Source organism: Camelus ferus, chromosome 18 (genome assembly GCF_009834535.1).
Source record: "Camelus ferus isolate YT-003-E chromosome 18, BCGSAC_Cfer_1.0, whole genome shotgun sequence".
Classification (NCBI taxonomy): Eukaryota; Metazoa; Chordata; class Mammalia; order Artiodactyla; family Camelidae; genus Camelus; species Camelus ferus.
Window position 1 is genome coordinate 31386933 of NC_045713.1, and position 27431 is coordinate 31414363.

A 27431-nucleotide genomic window follows, 5' to 3' on the forward strand; every position below is an offset into this window, starting at 1 on the left:
GGCAGCCCTCAACTTAAAATCTTCCACCTAAACACTCATCTGAAGCATCAATTGAGGCATCGCTGGGGGTCTCAAATGTTACTGAACATTGTACTCACCAACATTCCTCTCAAGGAGAGGTTCTTAAGTTATTGGAAAGAATATACTGATGGGCCATTTGTAGGGGAGGGTGATGTGTAAAAGAAGGGGCAAAGGAAACCATCGTCCCCTGTTGTCTTAGTATCAGGGGATAAGTGGGGCCTTTGCTGACACCCTCTTCCTCATTCCCTTCCTCTGCCACTGCCCAAACTCTGGACTGAGTGAGACTCCATGCCTAGGAAGATACCTCTGGAAGCCACTCCGTGGGGAGAACAAACATGGTGAGTATAGGGGTGGGGCGGGGAGGAGAAGCCAGGCCAGAAAAGCGGAAGGCCCTGGGATGACCTGAAATCATTTTCAGTCACTAGACACACCCCTGTCCAGATTAAGTCTGTTTTGCACAGTGTTTTTTGTTTTTTTTTAATAGAATTAATTGTGAACATTTAAAAATCGGGTGATTTTATGTACAAATCCAGATTTTCTAGCTTCTTTTGAAAAAAGTCACAAGATTCTGGCACCACTGGTCCCACATTCCTATATTACAACAATTTTCAGGAACAGTCTTCATCATTTAGTTTATCTAGGCTTGGGACTTATACAAGAGCTGCCAAGTACAGCTGCACAGATTGTACACTGCACAACTTCAGAGGATGTTGAGAATGAGAAATGTTGCCTGCTGTATGAGTAAATAAAGGATGCTGTGGCCATCAAGTCATCAGCCACGACCACTCGCCCCCAGGGGACTGGAGGGAACTCAGGATGGAGACAAGTGGGCAGCCAGGGCTCTGCAGACACATTCAACAGTGCACCCTGAGGGAATTCTGGATGGAAAAGAACAGGATACTGGCTCTAGATAGCTAGGTGCATATCAAAGGAATGATTTCATTGAGCCCAGACTTTGCACATTCCCATACATAGAAAAATGCTAAATTCCTTAACTTGAGATGCCTGGTAGTTTTTAAGTTCATTTTTATTTTATTTTTTTTTTAATGGAGGTGCTGGGGATTGAATCCGGGACCTCGTGCATGCAAGCATGTGTTCTACCCTTGAGCTATGCCCACCCCCAGCTGGTATTCTTTAAGTAACAGCAATCTTTTGATATTCCAACTACCCTGTCTTTGTTGCAAAACCCCCTATGTATCCTGTTCCTACCATATCTCTTCAGAGCTGTCTCTCAGAGCCATCTGAGAGGCTGCCTCCTGGACTTGAGTCCTCAGAAAGTCCACCGAATAAAACATAACTCTCAACTTTTAGACTGTGCATTTTTTTTCTCCAGTTGACAGTGTCATTCCCATAGACTAATATGAATGGTACTCTCTGGAACTGTGCAATGTAGCGGCGCTGGCCCTTTTTCACTTGCATTTTGGATCTCTGAATGAGGGATTTTGACATAGAATGTGCAATTTGCACAAAAGCCATATTTAAGAAAGTCAAGGATCATCTGCACCTCCATATATCAGCAGTGCTTATTTCTTGCTGGTGGCATTATGACTGAGTTTCTATTCTCTTTGTGATTTTTTTTCACATTTTCCACTTTTTCTGCAATGAACATGCATTCCTTCTTTAATCAGAGAACAGGGGAGAAATGACAATAAATGCTACATTAAGAAAAAAGTAAACGAGGTGCCTTGAGATTCTGGCAGGAAGGAGAGCAGAGGCCAGCATTTATTTGCAAGTGAGGGGCTGAAAGCAGGCAATGAGACGATTTCTAATGAGGCCAGGAGTCCAGGGACTGCGCCAGAAGGGGACTGTGATTACCATCTGAATCTAACAGTCTTCTTTAGAAATTACTAAGTGCATGGTGTCCTGGGAACACAGGGCGACTTGGAAACCAGCACAAGAGCAGGGTACATTGTCCTAGGAATGAGGATTGAGGTTTGCTTTCCTTTCTCTCTCTCCCTCGGTTAAAAGACGTGAACACAGGCTCTGAGCTTGGGAGATGCTTGATTAGTTGCCAAGCTCTGGTCAGTGAATAAAAAGTTCAATTAGAATTGTGCTTGCTGATGAAATCCGAATGATGGAGCAGGAAACTGGCAGAAGCAGCCCTGTTTTCTGAAAGCACAAAGCAGGAAGCCGGAAGGGGTGGTGCTGGGGAGCGCAGAGAGGAGCTCCCCTGGGCTGGAAGCGCTGTGGGCGTGAGCGGCAGAAACAAATTGCATCCAAATGCGTAAGCTGTAAACCTTTTGGTATTTCAATGTCCTCATCTGTAAAATGAGGGTAATAATCCTTTTCTCACAGAATTATTGTGAATTGAATGAAAACCATTGAATGAAATGGTGTGACTTATATAAAGTCAGTTTCCTTTTCTTTTTTCTCAGCCTAATTCGACATGTCAAGCCCTTACAGACAAAGCACCTGCAGAAGGCAGGCCACTGTGTAGACCCCGTGGGGAGCAACAGGGAGAGAGATACAATGTAGCACCATGTTCTATATGTATGTAATCTCTTTTAACATCACTATGATCCCATGGGATGAATATCTTTATAATAACTTCGTTTTTAATGTTTCATTTGGAAATAATTTTAGATTCACAGACAAGTTGGAAAAAATGGTATAGAAAATTCTTATATAGCCTTCCTCCAGCTTCCCCTAATGTTGACATCTTACATAACCTTAGTCTGAGTTTCAAAACCAGGAAATTAACAGCAGTGTAGTTCTATTAAGTAAACTACAGCCTTTACTCAAATTTCCCCTAATGCTACCCAATGTTTCCCCTAATTTCCTTTTTCTGTTCCAGGATTCAACCCAGAATCCCTCATTGCACTTAGCTGTTGTGTCTAGTTTCTAAGTTGCTGATATTTTGAGGGTTTTTTGGTTGCATGCGTCTTGAGCAAGGAATAAGGAAAGGTCATTGATGTGAGAAGGATCCACATAGAGAGTTTCATCTGAGATTAAATCAGTGCTTCTCAAAATGCTGTTTATACCCCTAGACATCAAGGTTACCTGTAATGACTCCGCAGATCCCAGGGGACCAGTCCAGATCTAAATCAGCCTCCCTGGAAGTGGGTCCCAGAAATCTGCATTGTAACCTGTTTCCCAGGGGTTTTATTCACCTTAAAATGTGTAACCTAAAGGGAGGAATGTACAAAGAGGAGAGGGAGGAAATAGAGTGTTAACCATTTACTTAAATTTAATTTATCTGAAGTGGAGGGTTTTTATGTGCTGTCCTCCCTATAGGAGAGTTACACATCCCTGTCTTTTGAGCTCAGCAAAGCAGTAAGATTTGCTTCTGTCAATCAAATGTGAGCAGGAGTGACATGTGTCACCCCTATTAATGCTAGTACATGGTTTATCACATCTCAGTGATGTACCTAATAGAGGCTGTGTTATCAGCCTGGTCCTGAGATGAAGATAACATGGAGCAGAGCTTCATTCAACCCATGTTGGAAATGTGGAGCGAGCAAGAGACACCCTTTGCTGTGTTAAGCCACTGAGATTTGAGGGTTGTTACTGCAGCAGAACATAACCCATTCCAATTGCTAGCAGCTGATTTATCTAAAGCTAATTCACCAAGTTTCCTGTACACATAAATATTAGAATATTTTCTTTAATTTGTCTAGAGAAGTTTTTGACCAAATTTTTAATTTCTTTGAAACATTTTCTAAATGTGTCCTATTTTATTCTCACAAATGTCTTTTTTTTCCCTCTTCTGTCTGCTGAATAACTTATCTCTAATGTGTATGTTTCTCCCAATAAATATTTTCAAACCTGGAGCATTTTGTATAGGATTTACCAGTTTCATCCCTTTTGATTATTTTTGTCTCATTCTTGGTTTTTTTTTCTCTTTTGTGCTGTGCATGCCTGAGTGTACTTCATGAGCTAAACCGAATTAATATGTAGCTGGCATTCTCTCCTGCTTAAGAAGGCATTGGCATTTTGACAGCAAGGATGAAGACACGAGATAGATGAGCTGAGAATTATATTGAATTCCGCTCTGTTTTATTTTTCAAGATACTTAATTCATAAAGGAATTCTGGGATTATGAGACACAATTATATACATAGCATTACTACCAAATGTATGTATTACCAAATTATAAAACTTTGCAGGAAAGGTCTCTAGACAAGCTGGCAAAAAGTCATGAAATTGAACATCCATTCATGCCACAAATATTTACCAAGTGTCTCAGAACTAGCAGAGGTACAGCAGGGAAGGATGGGTGGCTGGCTTGTAGAGGGTCCATTAAGACTAGGCAGTTAGAAGCAGGATTTAGGGCCAGTGGTATGCCTGAGCTATTTACTTCATGATCCCCTCCTGGAGCCTCAGTTTCTCCCATCTGTAAGATGGGGCTGATCATAATTCACACAGTCGTATGAGAAATGGCTGAGCTCATGTATACAAAATGACACGGAGCTGGCCCCCTGCAGATGCTTAAGGAGCAGAAGCCTTGTTGGTATTAGACAAATTGTCCTCGAGTGAGGATACAGGGGCCGTGAATAAAGGTTATTTTTGGGAGAAAAGTCTAACAGTGGAGAAAGAAAGATGGTGGCAGGGCCAAGGGTCATTTGCTTAGCTCGGGATGCTTAAGTATGCTTACTGGTGGCAGAGGGACAGTGACAAAATATTGGTAACTCAAGGGTGGAGGGAGGGTATAGCTCAGGGGTAAAGTGTGTGCTTAGCAGGCACGAAGTCCTGGGTTCAATCCCCAGCACCTCCATCAAAATAAATAAATAAAAAAACCTAATTACCTCCCCACCAAAAAATTAAAATTAAAAAAGAGAGAGAGAGAGAGACAGAGATGGGACCATCTGTGGAACTTCGTCTTGGAAAACCAGAGCTGGTGTGGAATCCAGGTTATAGGCAGAGAAGTTAGATTCAACCCAAGAGGTGGCGCTGCTTCCTCTGAGGCAGCCATGAAGCCTAGAATGAGGGCGTGAAGAGGCCCAAGAGTCCTGAGGGAGAGGCAGAGCTGGGGCTCTCAGCTGAAGGGCCCCTTGGTCTCTTTGATGGGAAGACAATGATGTGGCAGCTCAAGGTGGCTGGGGAAATGCTGGCTAAATAAGGGCAGCTCTGAGCTGATCCTGTCCCTCTGGTCCTGCCCAGAGGTCAAGGGGTCCTGCCCCGAGAGACCAGCGCTGGGCAGGGACCTCTCCTTCCCTGGCTATTTTAGAGACTATCTCTCCCTCTCCCCCCTAAAAACATTTACAAAGAATTCACCTGATTTCTAATCTGAGAAGCATGCATTTTTGGGTCTCTGGCTTTCCTAGGGACATAAAGGCATTGAGGTTGTCACTCTGTCCCCAGAGTGACTGTGTGGGAGGAGAAGCTGGTCAGATCCCCACCACTGAGTCCTTTGATGACTTGCTCTTTGCTCGAGAAACGCCAAGAGAGTTAACCCAGCTTTCAAGGCCCACTATGACCTGGCCCTACTTCCATCACACGCTACACCTCTCCACCCATCCTCTCCCCAGAGGTGTGGAGGAGGCAGGGCACTGGTCTTGAAGCTATACATGCACAGCTCTTGGCCTATGACTGAGACAACCTCAACTACCCATCTCAAAGAATGGAGGCAGTGGGACGACGGAAAAGAAAGAAGTCACAGCCGGCTTCTCACTTGATGCTTCCGTTATATGTGAAACGTGGCTTTGTTCCTCTCCCACCTGTGACGGAGACCCTGGGCTGCACCTGTGCTCGCCCCTAGGGCTTCCTCCAAGCTGCTCCCTCTGCCTGGAAGACTTATCTTCACGCTTCTTGGTCTGGGTAATTTCTACTCATCCTTCAGATAGTAACTTAAACGGCCCCTCCTCCGGCAGCCCTCCTTCGCTTCCCTCCCCTTTCACCATCCATCTATTCTGTAATATAATTGCCTGTTTAAAAGTCTGTCTCTCCGCTAGACTGTAAGTACCGTGTGTCCCGCGGCCTCCGGCCCAGTTCCGTGCTCCTGGCACAGAACACAAATCAATAAATGTCTGTGGAAAGACGCGCCGAATGAATGAATAAAAGAGAATTCAAGTGATGGTCCAAAAGAAACAGTGACCAACTCTACCTGCAGGTGGCGCTAGCTGAACAGGCAGACGAGAGTGGGAAGGGCATTTAGGAGCCAACAGACGTAGGAGAAAGAAACAGCCCGAAATGGAACGGAGGTTGGGGCTGTGAATGGTTCCCTGCGATGGCCGAAGGTTCTTTCACCTTAGTTGCTGGTAATTCCCGTTATCTTTATACAGCCGGCTTTTGGGGCTGAAGCGATGGCCTTTGTCAGAACATGCCTGCTGCTGGGTCTTCCGGTGATTAAATCAAGAAGCTGGCTTTGGAGTTCGACTATCCGAGTTTAAATCCAGGCCGTGAAAGCTCGAGCCAGGTTCCTTAACTTCCCTGAGCCTCGGTTTTCCCCCTGACCAGTGGGCACGGTGATAATTGGAGCCCACCCCCCCGCAGAGGTGCTACAGAGGCATAAGGGGAAGCGAGGCGCTCAGGGCGGGCGCAGAGCAGGGCGCAGGCACCTAGCGACGGTCGGCAGGAGGGCTGGGCTGGGCTGTGCGATCGGACTTAACCGGGTTAGTGCGCCTCTTGCTCCCGCCCTGCCCATTCCGGGGGCATGGGGGGGGGCTCTCCAGGCCTGGCGCACCCGCTTCGCATCTCCTGCAGCCTCCCCCGAAGGCGGGGAGCGGGCAGCAGAGGAGCTGGACTTTCCAGCCGCGTTGGGGGCTCGAAAGGAGGCTCCAGAGCTTGTGGGTCGGTGGCTTCCGCTGCTTCCCTCCTCCTCCGCGCTGTGGCTCACAAAGTGGCCCTTTAAATGGTTTTTATAGCGGCATAAAAGCGCCGGAGGGCGGCCGGGCCCCTCCCGTGACCTCCAAGCTGGTGGTAAATTGCCTCTCTAGGCAGAGGCGGCTGCTGGGAGCGCCAGGATCGATAGCTGAGCCCTCGGCCCGCGGAGGGGAGCGCTGGCGCGCTGGGCCTGGCAGCGCCGGCCTGATTGCTGGCCCTGCGGGGGACGAGGGGAGTCAAGGCCAAGACCGCTGGTCCGGGCAGGCAGGGCCGAAGCCAGGCCACCTCCAGGCCTCCTCGTCCTGGGCCCCCTGCGTCCTAGGAATCCTGAGGTTGGCGGGAGTGTGTTAGATGGGGTTGGCAGAGATGGAACTTGGATCTTGGATCCCTTAGGCGGCGGGAGCCCGAGTCTGAAGCAGCCCCCGTTGTCCTCTTTGGCCTAAGGGCTCCGCGGGGGTTGGTGTCAAATTAGGAGGCTGTCATAATTTGACAGTGGTTGCTAGCATCCCTCTTGGACTCAACAAGCTCAGGTGTGTGATTCAAGCTTCGCCTCTCACTGTGACTGGGCAAATTACTTATTTAGGCCTCAGTTTGCTCACCTGCAAAATGGAGTTATTCAAGTAGCTTCTTCAAGTTGATGTGCTCTTAGAGATTTGGTAGCATACAGTTCACTCCCAGTCTGCTCTGGTCTGCGTGCTGTGTTCCCCTCAAGCCTCCCAATTCATACGTTGAAACTTAACGCCCAACGTGATGGTATTAGGAGGTGAGGCCTTGGGGAGGTGATTAGGTCATGAGGGTGGAGCCTTCATGAATAGGCTTATTGCCTTTATAAAGGGACCCCAGAGAGCTCTCTCATCTCTTGTGCTATGTGAGGAGACAGCATGAAGAAGGGTATCTATGAACCAGGAAGCTGGCCCTCAGCAGACACCAAGTCTGCTGGGTGCCTTGATCTTAAACATCCCAGCTTCCAGAACTGTGAGGAATAAGTTTCTATTGTTTATAAGTCACCAGTTTATGGTATTTTTGTTATAGCAGCTAAAGGAATGAAGAGAATCCTACAGCCATGCAGGCATGAATAATCGATCACAGCAGCCTCTCCTGCTAAGCCTAGTGGAGCCTCAGTCGTTGCTCCCAGTGCCAGCTAATCAATCAGGGTTGGTGCTCAGGATGAAACCTACAGGCCATCAATGGCCTTGTGCCTTGCCAGACCAAGGGCTTCAAGCCCCATCACAATCACGCCTTTTTGCCTCACTTAAGAATGAATAACCCTGCAATTACTGCACATAAGCACGTTCCAGCTCTCACTGCATGGGAGAAGTTTGCATCAGTCAATATGTTTACAAATTAATGTGCACACCTTCTCAGCCATTATTTAGAGGAAGATAATGTATCTGGAGATGTTTCATCTGCAGAATCTAATGAACTACATAAACACCATCAGATAGTTCTTTAAAACAAATGGAAACTCCGGTGTATCATTTGCCTGGTAGGACCTGTTTCAATGATGTAATAGCTCGTCAGGGCTTGAGAAGCAGATGAGATAAGGTATGTGAAGTACTTACACCGTACCTAGAACATGGCATTTGCTCAATAAAAGTTAGCTCATGCTAATGACATCAGTGAGTGCAGCAGGTGGGGTATGAATGTGCATGGTTTATCTAGGATTAGGTTCTGCTCCATAGACAGAAACGACGCTGCCTGATGCCATGCCCGCGCTGCGCCCCCTTCCCTTCCCAGTGCCACCTTCCCGTCCCCCACGGGCTTTTCCTGAAAGCACCTCGAACATACGCTTTCACGTGAATCCTTGTTTCCAGGCCTGCTTCTGGGACACCCAGTCTAGGACAGCCACCATCACGTGCTGATATTGGGACCAGTCAGATTCCAAGCCAGTTCAGCCTTAGAAACGAGCAGCACCTTTGTCCCTGCTGGGCACGCTCTCCCCAACAGTAGCTGACACTCGTGCCGGACGCTACACCAACTGCTTGATATATATGAATGAGTTCAATTCTCACAGTAGCTCTATGAGGTAGATACTCTTATTATTCGCATTTCCAGATGAAGAAATGGAGAACCAGAGAGGTCAAGTGACTTGCCTGGAGTCCCACAGTAAGTAGCAGAGCCTGAATTCAGCCTAGGCCATTTGGCTCTTAGCTTTCGGGTCTTAACGGTACACTTTGTAGCCTGTCCCTACGAGGCACCCAGGAGAGCTCAGTAACTGAACGTCAGGAGTTATTGATGTAGGCAGCTGGTCAGTTGGGAAGTGAACTACCCGCGGCTTTTAAACTAATTTGTTTGGAAATCAACCAAAATGTCTATGAGAAGAAATTTTGAGTAAGGTCAGGCAAATCAAATCAAATCAAATGGAGTGATTTTGAAAAGATTATAATGAGTTTACGAATAATGCTTTTCTGGGGCCTCGCTCACCTTTGTTTGGGGTCACCTCTGACCTCTGGACATCTTGGCTCTGGGATTCTGTGACCCAAATCCGAAATAGTTCCTGCCTAAAGAGCCAGGTGGCAGGTGAGTGCAAGGCTGTACACAGATAACACCACAGACAGCTGCAGGTGTCATCCTTAGAAAACTAAAGAGGCCTGAGCTGTTTCCATGAGGCCTCTGTTGTCTACATTCCTCCTTACAGAAGCTGGGGTCATCTCATCCAAATGATGGCCAAGAGGAATGCTGTTTTGGGGGTCACCTGAAGCTTGAGCTAAAGTGAGGGAGACAGGCATAGACTGTAAGGCAGTGGACTGGAATGTTCACAATGGCTTCTCCATTCACACGTCAGTGTTGGGAGGGCTGAAACGGCAGGGTGCTGGCCAGCACCCCCTCTCTCTGACTCTCTGTCTCTCTCTTTCTTTTCATGTGACCTCTCTTCATGCCAGCTTGGGCTTCCTCATAGAATGGCAGTTTATGGGTAATGTGGCTTCTACATGGTGCCAGGCTTCCACCTAAGAGTACAAGCAGAGATTCTGCAGCTTTTTAAAGACTATACCAGGAACTGGCATAGCATTGCTTCTGGCAAGTTCCACTGGTCAAGCCAGTCATAGAGGCCAGTCAAGATTTAAGTAGGGGAAAAGGCCCCAGCCTTCAACTGGAGGACTGCAAAGAATTTACTTTGCCACAGCTATGATGTAAGAAAGACAAAGTTTCATCCCTAAGCCACTAGGCTGTTGGGATTGTTTGTTACAGCAGCTTTCCCATACTGACTAATATACTTTGTCATATCTTAGATGTAGGGGCTCATTTGCACCTTCCCTCAAAAGGAAGTCCCTTCTATAAGGACCATCTAGTAAGTGAAGTAAAACTGAGAGAAAATGGAAGATACCGTACAAGGAATAATCTCTAGTTCTTGTAAAGGCCTTTATTTTCTGACGTTCCAACTCTTTTTGCATCAAAGGAAAATATGTTCAAGCAAGAGATACATGGACTCTTATGTTTGGTTCAAAGAACATATTTATTACAGAAAAAAGCTAGTAATCAGAATGATCTATAGCCAAAATGGACTGTCTTGGAAGGAATGAGGAAGGAATTGAGCAGGGGCTGGTGTCATCAGGATGTTGGGTGAGGAATCCAGCCATCAACACCTCCACTCCCAGGACTAGTTTTACTCAAAGCCCATGAAATCCCAGTTTGGTGGAACTTTTCCCATCCCAAGAGACCACTTGATTAGAACTCGAAGCTCTAGGTCATCCTGAGCAATCTTTCTAGAAAGTTCCAAAGCCAAGTAATAAGAAATTGGTCTCTGGCATTTGATAGAAATAACTTATTTTACAATTTTTTGTATTGTTCTACTCTGGATGTCTCTAGAGTAGGAACACTGTCTTAAACATGCTCAGATCCTTTCTGTCCTTGATCCCCAATGTCCGGTGCTTCCATGTGACCTGCCAACTCTACCTCTGAACTACACCCTGCCCTGTCGTCCTCACGACTTCTGCTCACGCGCACTGGCTTTCTTCTAGTTACTCACACACGGCCAGCACCAATACACTTGCTTCTCTCTCTGCATGGAATGCTGTTCTCCGCCATCATCTTCTCATCATCCTTATCTCTGCTGAAGGTCACCTCACCAGAGGAGCCTTCCCTGATCAGCCTGTGTAGAATAGAGACCCCTCCATCATACTCCATCCCATGTCTTCCCACCTAAAATGTTACTCCCACAAGGCTCCTTGACTGTCTCTTTCACTTGTATTGCTGGAGCCCAGCTCAGTGCCTGGCACAGCATGAGTTTCTGAGAAGCATCAGCAGAGCAAATGGGAAAATGAACAGCCGTGTGGAGCTCCCCCAGCCTCAAGTGCAGAGCTTGACACAGGACAGGCAACCCCTGACTTCATCAAGTGACTGGATGGACGCTGAGATTGGCAATGGCTTCAAGCTGTCACTATGCTGTGGTTCTGTGTTTCGGAATGTGCAGCGTGGTGATTTTATTCTTCAGAGGAGTCTGTGAAACTCAAGAGAGAATGCTGTGGGAAACAGGATGCAGGGTGGGGTCAGCCCATGAGGGATCCTCCCCGCTCTACCCTGAGCTTCCAAAGACTCCTCCATCTGCCCCCCTCCTGGACCACCTCACACACTCTGGCACCAACAAGCTGAGCTAGCAGAGATCTGGGGGAGGCGAGTGAACATCATCAAGGCTTAGTTAAAAGAGACCATCAACACTCGTGGTGTCTGGATGCGTTCCTGAAAGGACACACTGTCTGGGTGGATGGAACATGCAGTTAGAATTTCCTAAATGCTCGTGTTTGGATAATATTGTGACACAATTTGCCTTTTCTCCCTTTTCCTTCCTCCCATGCAGGCAGGTGGCAGGCTCGGTGTTCGGCTGCCTCGGGGGAGGAATGTGTCAGGGCTGAAGGCAGAAGCGTCCCTCGAGATTTCTGTCGTTGTTCTGAATACCTAAACATGTTAAGGGTGGGTTTGTTGGGGGAGGCAGAGTGGCTTGGGAGGCTTAGGAAAGAGAGAGAGGGGCTTGCTTCAGACTAAGGAAACGAGATGTCTTCTGGGCTGGTGTCAGAGAGTGGGCCCAGGGTCCCAGGAGTAGTGGGAAGACAGAGTGACCCCAGGGAGAAATGGCTACACAGCGTGTCCAAGGACATAAGACCAAACAGACCTTGGCTCTCAACCTTGCCACAGGCCCCTGTGTCCTACCCCTGGGATGGAGGCAACAGAGAGAACTCTGAGCCGAAGGTGAGACAGGGAGGAAGCAGGCAGGGCACAACCATTAAAAGAATGACGCAGCAATTGAAGATAGGACAAAAACTGCTTAAAACCTACAGGGCCCAAGATGGCGGAAAATTCCACTCCCAGTAGACCTTGAGCCTCATTATACGCTCATCGTAATATATCAGCACCCTAAATGGCACACCCACAGGTGCCATGGCAGTTCTGAGGCTGACCATAAAAGGCCAAAAAGTGGGCGGTGGCCCAGTTCCTGGGAATCCCCGCCTCTGCCCCAAAGTAGCTGGAATAATCCTTCCACTTGTCAGCATATAAAGTTACTGAGCCCATAAAAACTAACAGCCCCACACTTTGAGGCCTCTCTCTCTCTGGCCTTCTGTGACGGTCTGCAATCTGTCTATGGAGTATGTATCTCTCTGAACAAATCTGCTTTCACTCTACTTTGGTTCACTCTTGAATTCTTTCCTGTGTGAAGCCAGGGACCCTCACTTGGTGGGGTGTGTCTCAGGGACTTACCTGAGACCTGGGACACCACCGTCCTCACACACCCCCCCATTTTCTTGCAACAAAGGCACCACGTGGATGGAATGATAGAACTCTCAAAGGTGACTGATGACCGCAGATCCTGTGCCCAGGCCTTGGCACTGTGTGTGACCCCAGTGCAGAGCCTGGGCTGAGCTGAGGGAGGCCTGAGGAGCCGAGGCAGAGGTCCCTGCTGGCATCGTGAGGCTCAGGATAGGGAATTCGGCTGCTTATTGAAAACAAACAGATGTGACCATTCTTGCACCCGACTTCTGAGTCAGGGCTTTGTATCCCGTCTGTATTTATTCCTGGTGGGCTGAGAACTGAGCGAGAGAGGAAGTGACTGAGGCGGGTGATGACGGCGTTTCCGGTTGACTCAGCATGGGGCTGAGTCTGTGCCTGTTTTCCGGGTGTCCTTGAGGAGTTCTAGAGCCCTCGGCTTCCCCTGGGCTTCGGTATTCACAGTTAAGGAAGTAATCCGTGCTTAATGATGCCATAAGCACCGTTGCACCTTCCTTTGTGTAAATAACGGCTGATAAAATGAGGTGTGAGCCTGCTGCTGCAAAGAACACTTAGCTGTTAAATGCTTTCCTTTCCGCTCCATTGACTTCCCCTATTTATAGCTATTCCAGCAGAGCGTTCCTGTCATATTCATTTCCTGCCAGCTGCTGGTTTCCTCATCTTGGTTCTGAAGGGAAACCCAGGGGTGCCTCCCCAGGACCACCACTCCCCACGGCACTGGCCTCTGCTTGGGTCAGGAGTCAAGAGAGAAAATGAATGCTGGGGGAGGGCTCTTCTCTCCTCCTCTCTGGACTTGGCCCGGGAGCTTCTTTGCCAGCCAAGACCTTGAAGGGGGTTTACCTGCGCAGAGAGTGTTAAAGAAGCTGGGGTGGGAGGAAGATTCTTGTCTTGAAGAGAGGACGTAGGGTGTGGGAGTAACAACTGATGTAAAAGGCCCCAGTGACTTCTAAGGGGGATGGTGACAGACCAATGCTGACACTGTTATTAATAGTAATAGTAACACTGCTCGTTAATCTTTATTGAGTTGTTTGCTGTGTTCCTGAGCACCGTACTGAGAACCTAAATGCATAATCCATTGAACTCCAAACCCACAGGGTAGGTCTTGAATAGGCAGTATTGATCAAAGGGGACTCTGTTTCTAGGAGGAGGTAAGACACTGTGGCTGGTTAGCAGAAGTCAAATGAATTACATGAGTGCATTTGGGGGAGATCACAGAGGTCAGCTAAGTCTTGTCTGAGCAAAGAGAAAAATAGGAAATAAGGCATGTGGAACTGTGGGGTGCTTTTTGCTCTTTGCCCCAAGAGTGATTTTAACCAAGTAGAATTTAGGTCTCAGTAGAGACTGAATCCACACCGGCATCACTTCTGGTTGCCCAGGTAATGGGTCTCACACTTTAGAACAATAACATTATAATGGAAAAAATGCAAATGAAATAAACAGTAATGAGGGAAAGAGCTGTGTGGGGCCCAGTTAGGACCACCTTGGGGGAAGGCAGATAGTACACAAGAGCAGGAGGGAAACGTTTGTGTCATGTACAAAAGTGACCTTGAGAGAACGGGGCACGGCACGTACCTCTGGTTTCTCCCAGAGACGATGGAGAAAGTGGGGTGGATAATAAATTGTGCACTTGCTTGTCCACATCCACTTCTTTTCCTGTCACTGGCATAGCTGCCTGGAGAAGAGTGTTCCTGGGCTCTGGTGAGAGACCATCTTCCTGGTGCCCAGTGGCTTTGTACTTGGCTTTGGACACTGGGGCCATGGCTGACCTGGGATCTGAGAAAGACAGCACAGAGTCTGCCCTTGCCTCTGGAGGGCAGGTAGGCAGGCTCAGGGCCACCACCAGACAGTGACTCTGATGCTCTGCTGCTTAGATTTTTCTTCCTGTCCTTAGTACCAGAGGGTTGGGCATGCCCCCAAGGAGTCATGGGAAGAGACGGAGGTTCAGCAGTGCTTGCTGTTGACATCACTGTATAGATGAGGAAACCGAAGCTCAGGAAGGCTAGGTGGTGCAGTGGTGGAACCCAAATGCTTCTGACTCCAGCCCAAGCATATCACTCCCTCTAGCCTCTTATCCATCTTCTTAAAAGCAAAGCAATGGAAGGACAAAGCAGGTGTAGCGGATTCATTCCCCCAAACGGCCACAATCCTTTCCTTCTCTGAATCCTCTTCCTATACAAGGTAACTCTGACGTTCCTTCTATCAAAAGGCAGGGCTTATGTCCCCACTCCAGAAATTGGGCTGGCTTGTTACTCACTATGGAAGTAATGGTGTGTCAAATCTGAGCCCAGGGCTCAGGGGCTCTTGTGGGCTTCCATTCATCCCTTGGAACCCAGCTTTTGCCACGTGAAGTAGCTCGGGCTAGCCTGCTGGAGGATGAGGAACCCCGTGGAGTAGAGCTGAAGACCCCAGCGGACTGCAGACACATTAGATCTCACGTTAGATGATGGCCCAGATTGGCAGGATGGCTCAGCCAACCCAGGAACTCATGAGCAACAACAAACATTTATGGGTGTATACCCCTGAAGTCCTGTGGCTGTTTGTTTCACAGCCCTATTGCGGCAATAGATAGCTCATACAGAAAGCTGGAAAGGTGCACAGTGGAATGTTGGGCAGCAGGATGGTGAGGCAGACTCAGCAGGTCACAAGGACTCTAGGAATCTGAAACCCTCTGAGGAGTCTGTACTCAGTGATGGATAGGAAAAAATAAATACTATCTAATACCATCCTCAGAGGCATTGCCCTTGGAGAAAGGAAAACAAAACCAACATTGTGTGCCAGATGGTTTAGATTCACTGTTCACTTGTCCTCACACCATTTCACAGCAAAGGGAGGGGAAGGGACGTGTGGGTGGTCACGCAGCTAAGAAGTGGCAGAGGAGGAATTCTCACCCAGGTCTGATGGACTCACAGACCACTTTCTCCTTGGTCAACCCCATGTTTTCCACCTAGTCATCAAGCGAGCATTTATTTTGCTGGGCCCTGTGCTAAGCTTGGGATTTCCTAGTTGAATGGGGACAGACAACTTCTGTCCCCAGTGAAAGAGAAGACTGTGTGGACAATTGGGTATTTTGGGTGCTGTGAGACAAGTCTATTCTGATTGTGATCTCTCTTAGTAGAGAAATGCTGGGTCAGAGGGTTCTGGGCTCAGGGAATGATGAATGGATGATGGTCTCCAATAACTTGTTGCTTTTGACTCCCCACCTCATTCCTCATCCTAACATGGGCTTGGGTCCTGGTTATGGATTTCATGCAGGACTGAATTCAAGGCTACTCTTCCACTGGGTTCTGGGTTGGCAGTGTTCTAGAATGGGTTATGGAGAGTGCTCTAGGGTTCTACTTAAATTAGACTTTAGTTTGTGTCTGAATTGTCCTGGAAATTGTTGGGTCCTTGTCTAGCTTCGACTTTGGCGAGGATTGGGACGAAGTTTGTGCTCCATTAGGCTCTGTACTTGGCTTCGGATACTGGCGTCTTAGCTGGGCTGGGATCTGAGATGGATGAGGCAGGTGGACTCAGGGCCACCACCAGATAGTGACATCCTGCCAGCCCCTCTCTGATTGTTCTTTCCTTCTCTTGCACAACCATCCCCTAACAGATCATCTCCTGGGAAGTCTTCCTCACCTTCATTAGCAGAAGTTCATTCTTCCTCCTCACCCAGGAGCGGACATATAAAAGCATGCTTTGCATGGTCCTTGAATGTATCTGCCGCTTCCCCAAATAACTATGCCACTTGCCTGACACTTGCTATTGGTGAGTCCTGAGTTAATCTGTGTCCTAGACACTAGAACAGGAGAACCCTAAGGACAGATTCTGACTGCCTGTGGCCACTGGGTTGAAGGAGCCAGGTGCTCCCCATGGTCACCTTCTGGATGGGCTCAGGCTGCCCGGCTGAGTGTTGTGGGGTTCACTTTGTGCAAAGTGAGATGAGAAACTTGGGGACTTGAGACGCTTTCTTGGATGGGTTTATTTTTCTCCCACCGCCACGGGAGTGGAGGGGTGGTGGTGTGGATTCCCAATCAGAAAGGTTGGTAGCAACCCTATTTCTGCAGGGTCCGGGCTTTCTGCCCATGCTCAGTAAAAAAGCCATTGGTCCAGAAACAGGCTTACAGAAGTGAAGGTCAAGATTCTGGGCCAGAGAAGACAGCACCGACAAAGACGGGGCCACAGCTGGAAGCCACATTGAGAGAAGATGGAAGAGCAAGGAGATGGGAAATTTAATAATCACATTAAAAAATTAAACACCAGGCCCCAGTGGTTGTTACTTTCTATCCGCTGAGATTCACAACACTTGACATCCAATTATAATTGTGGGTTCCTATAAAACAGCCCATTAACTGCAACTATAAATTATTATTGCTTATGTGGAGTAGGCTGCTGGCTTAGTCGCTGATACTGAGGATTACGGAAATTATTAACAGTCAACAATGTCTCTTTGAGTCCTCTTGCTCTGCGGAAGATGAATGGACCCTGGAGGGATGAAGACAGGAGCCTAGGAGTTTTAACTACGTGTTCTCCCACCAAGTACAGCTGCCTTTGTCTTTGATGGACGGAGGGCTTCTCTCTCTACTGCTCCTCAAATTCCCATCTGGTCACCTTCCACAGAAAGGAGCGGACACGGCTGTGCCTGAGGACCTGGAATGCAAATACAGGCATGTGCACACACCCACCTCTCCCCCTGCTCACCCCCACCCACACAAACACACACATTGTGTAACTCCTGCCAACAGCGCCTACCTCTGAAGGAAAAATCAGTACACACCATGGATCCAAGGAAATACTAAAAAATTCCTAAAGTGCTTATTCCATTCTTTATCAGCACCCAAGTGGGCAACGCGCACCCCTCTTCCATTCCTCTACTTCCGGTGAGGGGTGGGCCAGGCAAGGAGCCTTGGGCAGGGCAGTCCAGCCTAGCAGCAGAGCAGGGACTGCTCAGCCCTGACGGAATCGTCTGCCCCTCTGTCTGCATCCTTTTCACGTCTTCCAGGAACTCCTCAGAACTTCTTGTCTGTTGGTGGTAGCGTCCTCCCTTTTCTAGGGTTACTAAGATTTCTGCTTTTGCCATTTCAGTGATGTTTTGGGAGGGAACAGAGCGATAAACATGTAGGCTAAATTCACCCTCTAGAAACTTGAAGTTGTCCATTGCATTCTAAAATTTGATACTTTTTTTAAAATTTATTTATTTTTTGGAGGGGTGCGAGGTCATTAGATCTATTTATTTATTAGTTTCTTTTTTTAATGGAGGTACCGGGGATTGAACCCAGGATCTCACGCATGCGAAGCATGTGTTCTACCGCTTGAGCTATACCTTCCCCTCCTTTAATTTGATAAGTTTTTTTTTAAATGACAAAAAGGATATGTAACATTTAGTAACTGCCTTTCCGAATATTTGGCATATATCATCACACCAATCTTCTGGAGAATTCTGCGAGATGAGGACTACCCTTACCAGCCCGTTTTGCAGATGAAGAAACTGAGGCGCAGAGACAAGCTCACGTAGCTAACAGACGGCAGAGCCACAGTCAAACCCAGGTTGTCCAAATCCAAAGCTTGTCCTTTTAACCTAACTTATGCCTTCTTTGGGCTAAAAACAGTATTTCCTAATTACTGCCTTTTTATAAAATGTAAGGCCTTTTAAAAATCACAAGAAAATATAAAGAACTGTAAAAAGCGTTCTCATTTTTCTTGGCTTACATCTAAGCATAATCTTTATTTAAACTCCTGAATCTTCTCTTAGTTTTTTCTCCCCCTGCACCCCCTCTCCTGGTAATTTTTCTGTCCCTGAGCATCTTAATAGAGGGAAATCTTGTCTGTTCCTGAGTTTTAAAAAAGTAGGTTCTGTCAGAGAGCCCATGGGCCCTTGTTGGATCTTGTCGTCTCAGACAAAGGGGAGATGGGGAAGCTTGTGTTTTTCTTAAGTTTTCTTTTGCTGGATCGGGGTTTTGGTCGCCTGTGATGAGTAGGAAGTGAATTTCCGGGAGAGTCAGCATTGCAGGAGAGAAGTTTCCTGCTGAGCAAAGCAGTTTCCTTTCAGAGTTTATTTTGGCAGCAGAAGTTAGCAGGGCACTGCCCTCCCCTCTAAGTGCCCTCATTAGGAGCTTACTGCGGAAATGCCTCGAGTGGCCTGGCCTGCTGCCAGGGACTTGCCAGGGCCACTGGCTTCACGGGCCCATGTCCTGTCCTGTCCCCATCTCTCTGAGTTGGGGTTCTTTGTGGACATCCTGCATTAGGCTTGTTGCTTGGCAAGATTCCTATTTCTCAGGTTGCTTCCCCAACCTACCCATTTTCATTTTGTGTGTGTGTGACCATTTATATTGGGATTTCTGAAGGAGAGGAATTAAAAGCGCGTGCTTAAATAATTATAATAAAAAGATAAACTTTAAATTTCCTTTTTAACAAGAAAAGGATAAATACTCAAAGGTCTATCTGGGCAGTGAAATAACGGATGACTTTTATTCTCTTCCTTGTAATTTTTCTTATCTCAATTGGGTACCCATATTTTTACTTAATAGATTTTTTTATCTTTTAATTTCAAAATTTCAAACATATGAAAAACAGTACAACAGACCTCCATGTACCCACTTTAGAAGTTTAACAAATGTTAACCTTTGCCCTATTTGTTCTGGAGCGGGGGCCTGAGAATCTGCATTTCTAAGAGCTCGCAGGGGATGCTGATGGTGCTGGTCTGCAGAGCTCACCCAGGGTAGCAGACCCTTAAGGACTTGGCAGCATCCCAGGCTGAAGGAGGCCACTCTGGTTACACATGGCTAGAATCTGTTCTCATTGTCCACAGCCAATGTTTGTATTTTTTAAATCTTTGGTTTTTGAATCTTTTGACTATCACCCTGTGGTTTTTTTCAGTCTTTTGAGTATCACCCTGCCTCTGGAGAAAACATCTGACCATCAGAATGCCTGAGATTTTGCTCTTAGTTTTGAGTATCCCAATTCTTACAAATGATTATCATTAACTCTTTGAATAGAATCCATCAAGGTAAATGCGAAGGGTAATTGACCCTATTCTGGGTCTCTCTAAATCTATTTGGAGATGAATGCCTCACTGTTGGCATGTGAGAGGATTTTAGGTGGCACACTGATAATTTTAAACATTTAAAAATATTTGTTAAGATCTGAGGGATCCAATAAGGTACAACTTTATTCTTTCCACTCGAATTCTGAACAAACTGAGGAAAAAAGAGAAAGGCACAAGGCAGATGGGCGATTACAATGGTATTATGACAAAGACTAGGCTGAATCCTGGCTTTGTTAGCGTCAAGGGGGCCTTACTACTGCCCTCCCAACCCCACTGGCACCCTGGGAAGCCCACCTCAGGGGAAATGAGTCTGAGGAACAGACCCACTGACCCAGACCACTACCTGACTGCAGTCTGGGTGAAGAGAGAAGGAAAAAGAGCCGAAAGAGACTAAAAAATTTTTGATAAATTAGCTCTACCCATCCAATCAAGACACATGGACCAAGACTGTGCCCACCAACCAGGTATTCTCAGTCTTCTGGGAAGAGGCGAAAGGGTGGACAAGAATCTAAAAGTGTTTTATAAAAATATCTTATCTTTGAAACCAGAGAAATGGGGAAAAGACATCCCTTCATGGCAACAGCTGTATTCTGTATTTTAATTTATTAGGGTTAGTGGAGCTGACTCTCCACATATAATAGAAACATAAGGTTTCTTTCCTCTTAAAATAAATTTAAGTGAACAAAAAGGAGATGATTAAAAAAAGATTAAGGTAACAACAGAGGTAATACAAGGAAATGGCAGAATTGTAAAGATGATGCTCAAATGTCTGGAGTTCGGGAAACACTGGGCTAATGAATATTCCCTGAAATCTCAGTGCCCCATTTCATCTTCACAAACTGCAGGCCAGGGTCTCTTGTCCTAATGTTCGCCTAAGGCAGCTTGAGTTCAGTTTTTTGACCATTGATCATGGCTTGATTCTGTTTCACTCAATAGAGAGTGGTTTGAACGAATCAACTAAGACCCTTGATATATTATTGGCTTTGATTTCATATATATAAATCATTTATGGGTCAAGTCATATGATCTTAATAGTATTGATCCAAGGCTTTTAATTCTCTCTCCTCTTTCCCTCCCTCCCTCTCTCTCTCATTTTTTTTCTAAATTCACTGTGAGAATCAGAGTAGGTAAGAGAGCAAATTCTATTTTTTTTTTAAATGGAGTAAAATAAGTCTGTGTCCTTCAATAATTTGATGCAGTTTCTCGGTGAACTAGAAGCATGTCCTATTGCCACAACAAATAAGGGGCTAGTGTACTTTCATCCACTGGAGGTTAAGGTTACATTCACAGGTTCCAGGAGACGTCAGAAAACAGCCAAACCTGTTGGCTCAATGGTGCCAGGTAGAACCAGCTAAGTGTGAATTATGCCAAAAAGAAAACCTGCGTTTGGCAAAAAAAAAAAAAAAAAATCTTGACATCCACATAGGAAATGTTAAATCGTCCTACTCAAAAGTTTCATTCACTCAGTTACCTGGGGGCCATTCTGCTGCCAAATTTTCCCAAAAGGTTAATTGCTATATACTTGTACTTGTACCTTTGTTTCCCTGGATATTCTGCCTCTGCCATTTCATCTTTGTGTCTCCGTGTGGCCCAGAGTCCCCTCGCTATGCTTCTGTCTAGGGGATCTGAATGGCTGCAGCCTCTGGAGAGAGGGTTCAAGACTCTGAAGGTGGCATGAGATGCCTTTAATGCCACTTTGAGGAGCCCAGAGCTGACCCCATTAGGACCAGGTTCAGATCTGGGTAGAGTGAACTGCAGGGCTCATCCTGGGCTCCAGTAGAGCCAGATGCCCAGCGTGGAAGGACGGCCAGGGGCTGAGGAGCTGTTGCAGCCAAGCTACAAATGCATCCTTTGCTCCAGGCTTATAGGGGAACAGAGCCCCTTTCCAGAAGCCTGAGGGTAGGACTGCAGGCCCATTGCAGATGGCGAGACGCCAGCTCCACTGCAAGACTGAGCATCCGTCAGTCAGACAAGCTCCGGGGCTGAGGTGTGCTGGGTGGGCCATGCTCACAAAGCATATGTCAGTCAGCCGTGATCCAATTAGTCGTGTGTCGTCAATCATGTCCTGGTTAGACGTGGATCAGCCTGACACGCGTCAGTCACACAGACTCATCTCCAGCCCTTCAAGGCACCTGGGAGGAAAATAAATGTCAGTCACACACATGCCCGCTGGGTGTGTCTCTGCCAAACGCTCTGCTGAGTGAGGAAGGGGCATCAACCATGTGCCCCCAGCAGGAGGAAGGTTGATGTAGGAATTAAAAAGATGCTGGAAGCTCTTGCATCCTCTCCTGCTTTTCTCTTGCTCCTTTCATTCCTGGTCTGGTCCCTCCTCCTGCAGTCTGAGTCTGTGTGTGTGTGTGTGTACACAGGGGGTGGGCGCTAAGTGGTAGGAGGCAATAAAGTGGAGTTGCCTCTTACTCAGAGATTGGGTTCTAACGTCAACAAGTCATGTGACAAAGTCACAGTTGCAAAACCGCCTGGGGAAATCCCCCTAATCTAACACTACTGCTTTTTTAAAAAAAAATTCTTGTTTTTTGACGTGTAGTCAATTTACAATGTTAGTTTCAGGTGTGCAGCAAAGCAATTCAGTTATACACATACATCCATTTTTTTTTCAGATTCTTTTCCATTAAAGCTCATTACAAGAAATTGAATATATTTCCCTGTGCTATACAGTCAGTCCTTGTTGCTTATCTATTTTATATACAGTAATCTAACACTACCACTTCCGTCTTCCCTCATTGCTATGGATTTGCTTATTTATCCAGCTGAGCATCTGAGGAAGTAGCTGGGTTGCATTTAGGGGCCACGGAGGGTGAAGCATAGGTAATAATCTACATTAACATCACAGTCAGGGAGAAGAAATGCTCACACAGTAATGGGCACGCGAAGATGGAGGGGACGGAAGAGTCTGGCGTCTTCTCATGGTCACCGCCATGACCAAAATGGCGGACAGAACTGCTCACACTGTTTACATTACCTCTTTCCTTCTCTCTCTCTGATAGAACATAATTGAATTTAGGTGAATTGAATGCTCGTATGATGTGACTCCTTCACATCATCGGATGAAGTGTAATCTGACTCATTGTAGAAGTGTTGAAAGCATCTTGGTCCAGTGCCAGAGCTCAGGTTCAAACCAGGCACTAGTGCATAACAAGGCTGCAGGTCCCCTGATTTATTTTCTCAGGTGTTTCCTGACTAGGCAGGCAGGGAGCGAGGGGTTTTACAGCAACGTGCCAGAGCTGACGGAGCAGCCTCTGGAGAGAGGGTTCAGACTCTGCCTTCAGTGATGTCACAGTGATAGCTTGAAATTGCCCATGGTGGGTGCGTTTACACCAGGGAAATGGGCAGATGCTATAGATCAGATGTCTACCTCATTGCCCCACACCCTGGTCCCTCAGCTGATTTACTAGCTGGAAATGCAGGATAGGGGGAAGTTGGCTCTGGAGGCATTTGCAGTGAGAGGTCAAGTGGAAGGGATAAGGAGACAAGGTGAAGGTCTCAAATGTGGGAGGTCCTGGAAGATGGTTGTGGGACAATTTGAAGATTACTTGGAATATATAATAATCCCTAAATTGGAATATATTAGTAATCCCTAAGTAATCCCTTTCAAAGTGTTGGAGATTCATTGTTACAGAGACTGTTAATTGCCTTCTCAACATCCACTGTCATGTTCCTTAGTGTCAAAATCCTGGATTATCAGGGAGACAATATGTTCAGCTAAGAGACTATATTTTCTAGGCTCCCTTTCAGCTAAAGGTGGTCAAAGAGATGTAAGTATAAGTTACTGGGTAGAATATCTGGGAAATCTCAAATGGGATTGACTTGGTTACGAGGAGTGCTTTTTGTTTTTATTTTTGCTTTACTTCTTTTCTTCTTTCTGACTGAAACATAGATGTGGTGGCTGGAGCATCAGCATCCATCTTGGACCATGAGGATGAGAGCCAATGGACTAAGGATGATGTGGCAGAAAGACAGAAGGAGCCTGAGTCCTTGTTAACATGATGGAGCTGCTTTACTAGCCCTGGACTGTCTGACCCCAGACATCTTTCATTTGAGTGAATAAATCTCTAATTCGTTTAAGCCACTGTTGTCAATAAAAAGCAGTTAGGAATATAGTTCCTAAATAGCACAGTCGTATTTCCAGTTCACACTAGAAAAATGGGATAAATTTTGCTCTAAGTTTGTTTTAGGGGCTGAGGTATATATGTTTTCAATCTTTCCTTCTTTCTCTTTCTCACTCCCTTTCTTTCTTCCAAATGACGAAAGCAACATGTTCTCTTTATTTATCAGGAAGCCAAGTTTATCAAGAGCCAAGTTCATCATCAGAGTGAGAGGGGCCCCCTGGAGCATCCATTTATCTACCTGAATTGGTTCTTCTGATCTCCAGTGCTGGGCACTGGAAGGTGAGCAGAGAGGAAGAGATCACATATATCTCCCAGAGAAGGCATCTAAGCTGACTGGGGGCCCATCTCATCCTGGAGAAAGAGTGGATCTGCATTTCTGCCCTTAGTACTGGGTAGGCAGGTGTCTGGTACACTCTGAATTGATGGAAAACCTGAGAGTAGCCTCTGGACTGGGGTGTAGTGGAGATGGATCTAGGATCCAATCCAGGGACCAGAATTTAGCCCAGTGCCCTAATCCTTGATCCCAGTTGCCTATCCCAAAGGGCACCATTTTCTAATTTATCTGCCAAGGGGGAGTGCCTTGTTCTAACTCTCACATAGGTGCTGTACATTCTAGTAATGGTAATAAAGACTCCAAGAGACCCAAGGGATCCCAGGAAGAATGTAGAGCTTAGGTACTTCCTTTCTTGGTGTTGAGCAACTCAGGGTTAAGTGTTGAAGGCGCAAAGCCCCAGTAGTTCATTCATTTACTTAAATAGTTATTAAGCACCTACTGTATACAAGGCACTGTGCTGCGGAAGACGGACACAGTCTCTACTTTCATGGAACATACAGACCCACAGAGGAGATAGGTATCAACTAATAAACTAACATATAATGCCAGGTCGTGTTATGTGCTCCAATGGAAGGAAAGGGGAATTGCAAGACAGAGAATGACCGGGGGAAGGAAGGGCAACTCTAGGTAGATATTTGAGCAGAGAACAGGATGATGAGAAGGAGCCAGGCATGGTAGCTCAAGGATCAACCTTTTGGGAGGAATAAGCTGCTGCTGGAGTTTAGGGTGAGATCAGAGTAACAGTTACACCAAATGGTCAGAACCAAAGACAGGCCAGGAGAAGACTGGACTGGGGGTCTCGGCCAGCAGGAGCAGGACACCGAGACAGTTTTGGTCTTTAGGCAACAAGGACACCCGGGGATTTACCATCCAAACTGGGGCCATGTTGAGAGTGGATGGAGCAAAGCTAACAATGACTCCAGGACAACAGGTATATGCTGGGTCTGTCCTGGGAAAATCAGGGGGAGTGATCACCCTACCCTGGGGGTAACGGGTATTGGGTTTATTAGACCAGACACCCTGAAGCTCAGCAGTTTAGACTCAGCCACTTACTCTCGGGTTGTGAGAGTGACTGAATTCCAAGGCACATCGAAAGAGATGGGGTAGAGGAAATTGCCAGTTATGAGCTGACAGGAGGGGTAGATTCCATTGAGATAGATTCCACTGCCAGGAACCAAATAAGTGAAAACAAAGGGGACACAAATCAAGCACCTACGATGTGTCAGGCATGTACTTTCTCACCTAGTCCTTGCAACAAACCCCTTATCATAGGTACAATTTCTCTCCTGGTTTACTGATGATAAAACCAGCTCAGAGTAGTTAGACAATCTGACCAAGATCATACAGCGAGGAAAGAGCAGAGGTAGGATGCAAACTCTAGGCTTCTGAAGTGGTGCTTTCCCCCATGATACACTGTCTTTAGACAGAGGCAGGGAAAGCAGAGCTGCCACAAGCTAAGTCACATTCCGACCGGCATCGGGGAACATACTCACAGCCTGACACGCAGGCACAGAGACCCAGATCTGTCTGGAAGCTTTGATATGCAGATAAGGTTCTGTGCCCAAGGCAGCTGGGGGTCCCCCAATATCCACTCTTCCCTTCTTCATAGAATACCCCAGTTTTAGCTGAGCCCTGTGCCACCGAAATGACATTACATTTCCCTGCTTCCCTGGCATCCAGGTGTGACCAAGAGTTCCACTCAAGGGGATGGGCACAAAAATAGTACCACTACCCTTGCACAACTCTAGGGGGCACCATTCACAATATGAGGAAGCTGTGAGTCAAAGGCATGTTGCAACCTTTTTTTTTTTTTTTTTAGGACGTTGCAGCATTGAATGGAAGAGGCTTGTTCTGCCTGCGCCCCCTTTTTCTCCCAAGAGATTGAACATTTGAATGGACAATGGCCAGACCATACATGACAATAGAACTCTCGCCCATACCTGTGGAGCAACTGGCCCTGAATGGTCAGGATTTGGTCAATGATATGCCAGCTTTCCTTTGTTTATGTCCCTGCTTCCAACTCAGGACCGAGCAGAGGAAGTCACATATGCTCACAAAGCAATCACATAGGATGCCCACTTCTAGTTAGCCCGCCTCCAGCTTCCCCCTGCCAACAACATGAAGCCTTCCCAACACAAGACTCCTTGCTCTGGCAAGCTCTGAGTCAGGAGGCTCTGTGTGTTCTCCTTTGCGGGGTCTCCACTGATTCCTACACCCCGTTCCTGCTGGTGCAATGAGCCACTGTGAATCATGAGCTGTAGGATGGAAGGGACCTGATTCTCTGGTATTTTGTAATCTCTGTGCACCTGGGACTGTTAGGGAGGAACACGCTTCACACAGACACACACAGGCGCACACACAGACACACACACACACATACCCCCAGAGGAGCCTTTTCAGTCTGATTGAATAATCAGATTTCATATATTTAAACAGTACTAATTTGGAACTTGTGCAAGTTTGCCCTGGGGCAGCCTGGGCGAAAGGGTGCATTTGCACTGGATTAAAAATCAGAGTTTGCTGAGCAGGCTCGTGTGTACACCAGATTTCACTCGTTTAAATTAGGATTTTTAAGATACTTCAGCATCTTTCATTTGCATGTGATGATTGATATGCTAATTACAAGAGACTCTGACCTATTCATTAATACTTAGAGGCCACTCAGTCTGGGAGGTCTGAGACCGCTTCTAATGCAAAGGTGTAGAGCTGCATGTGTGCACACAAAATTTAGAATTTTCATCAATTCTGACTAGATTCTCCGTAATTGAGATAAACAAGCAAATTTCACTGATTTTTTTCTTGGGTGTCTCTTCTGTGTCCCAGTGTAATTCTGTCTCCCTGTGGATGCAGCCTCAGCCACCACATGGTCCAGGATCACAGGACACAAATACTTTTGGATGGGGAATGTATAAGGGCAATTCATTAATGTCCACATACAGCTCCTCCTTCTTCTGGTCACCAAAGGTTCAGGGCGCAGTAGCAGCTCCCACTGACCCCTGTGTCCCTTCTCCACGCCCACGGGGGATGTACAGACTCTCAGAACTGGATTCTTAGTACCATGGGCTCAGTCATTTGGTCTCCTAAGATGCTTGCAGTGGGAAGATGGGCTAAGACACAGAGCTAATGTCTTAGGCTTTTGAAAGCCTTCTAAGTCAGACTCTTATTTACAGGAAACTTCCACAATGCCTGAAGGGCAGGCAGAGCCAAGTGGCTCCTTGGGCTTCAGCAAACTATTCCAGCCACCTGCGGGTACTATGAAGCTATCTAGAAAGTATTCCAGAAGTGTAGTTCGGTGGGACATTCCTGTCCGTGCCACCAGACCTCCAACATCCATCTACCCACTCACACATCCATCCATCAGACATTTGCTGTGTGCCTACTACATGTGAGCAAGATACAACCTTGACCCTCAAGGAGTTCACGGTCTATGGTCAAGACCAGTATT

The 27431-nt window shown here is 46.8% G+C and overlaps 1 long non-coding RNA gene across 2 annotated transcripts; it reads left to right on the forward strand.

The window, feature by feature from the left end:
- Positions 1 to 5480: 5480 nt before the first annotated feature.
- On the forward strand, positions 5481 to 26616 carry LOC116657604. 2 transcript variants are annotated; one of them, XR_004312776.1, is made up of 4 exons: positions 5481 to 6218; positions 23421 to 23583; positions 23819 to 23931; positions 25806 to 26616. It is a non-coding gene; the product is annotated as an uncharacterized LOC116657604 (long non-coding RNA). The 2 variants fall into 2 exon arrangements; XR_004312777.1 differs by lacking the exon at positions 25806 to 26616 and adding an exon at positions 24829 to 24918.
- The last annotated feature ends 815 nt before the right edge of the window (positions 26617 to 27431 follow it).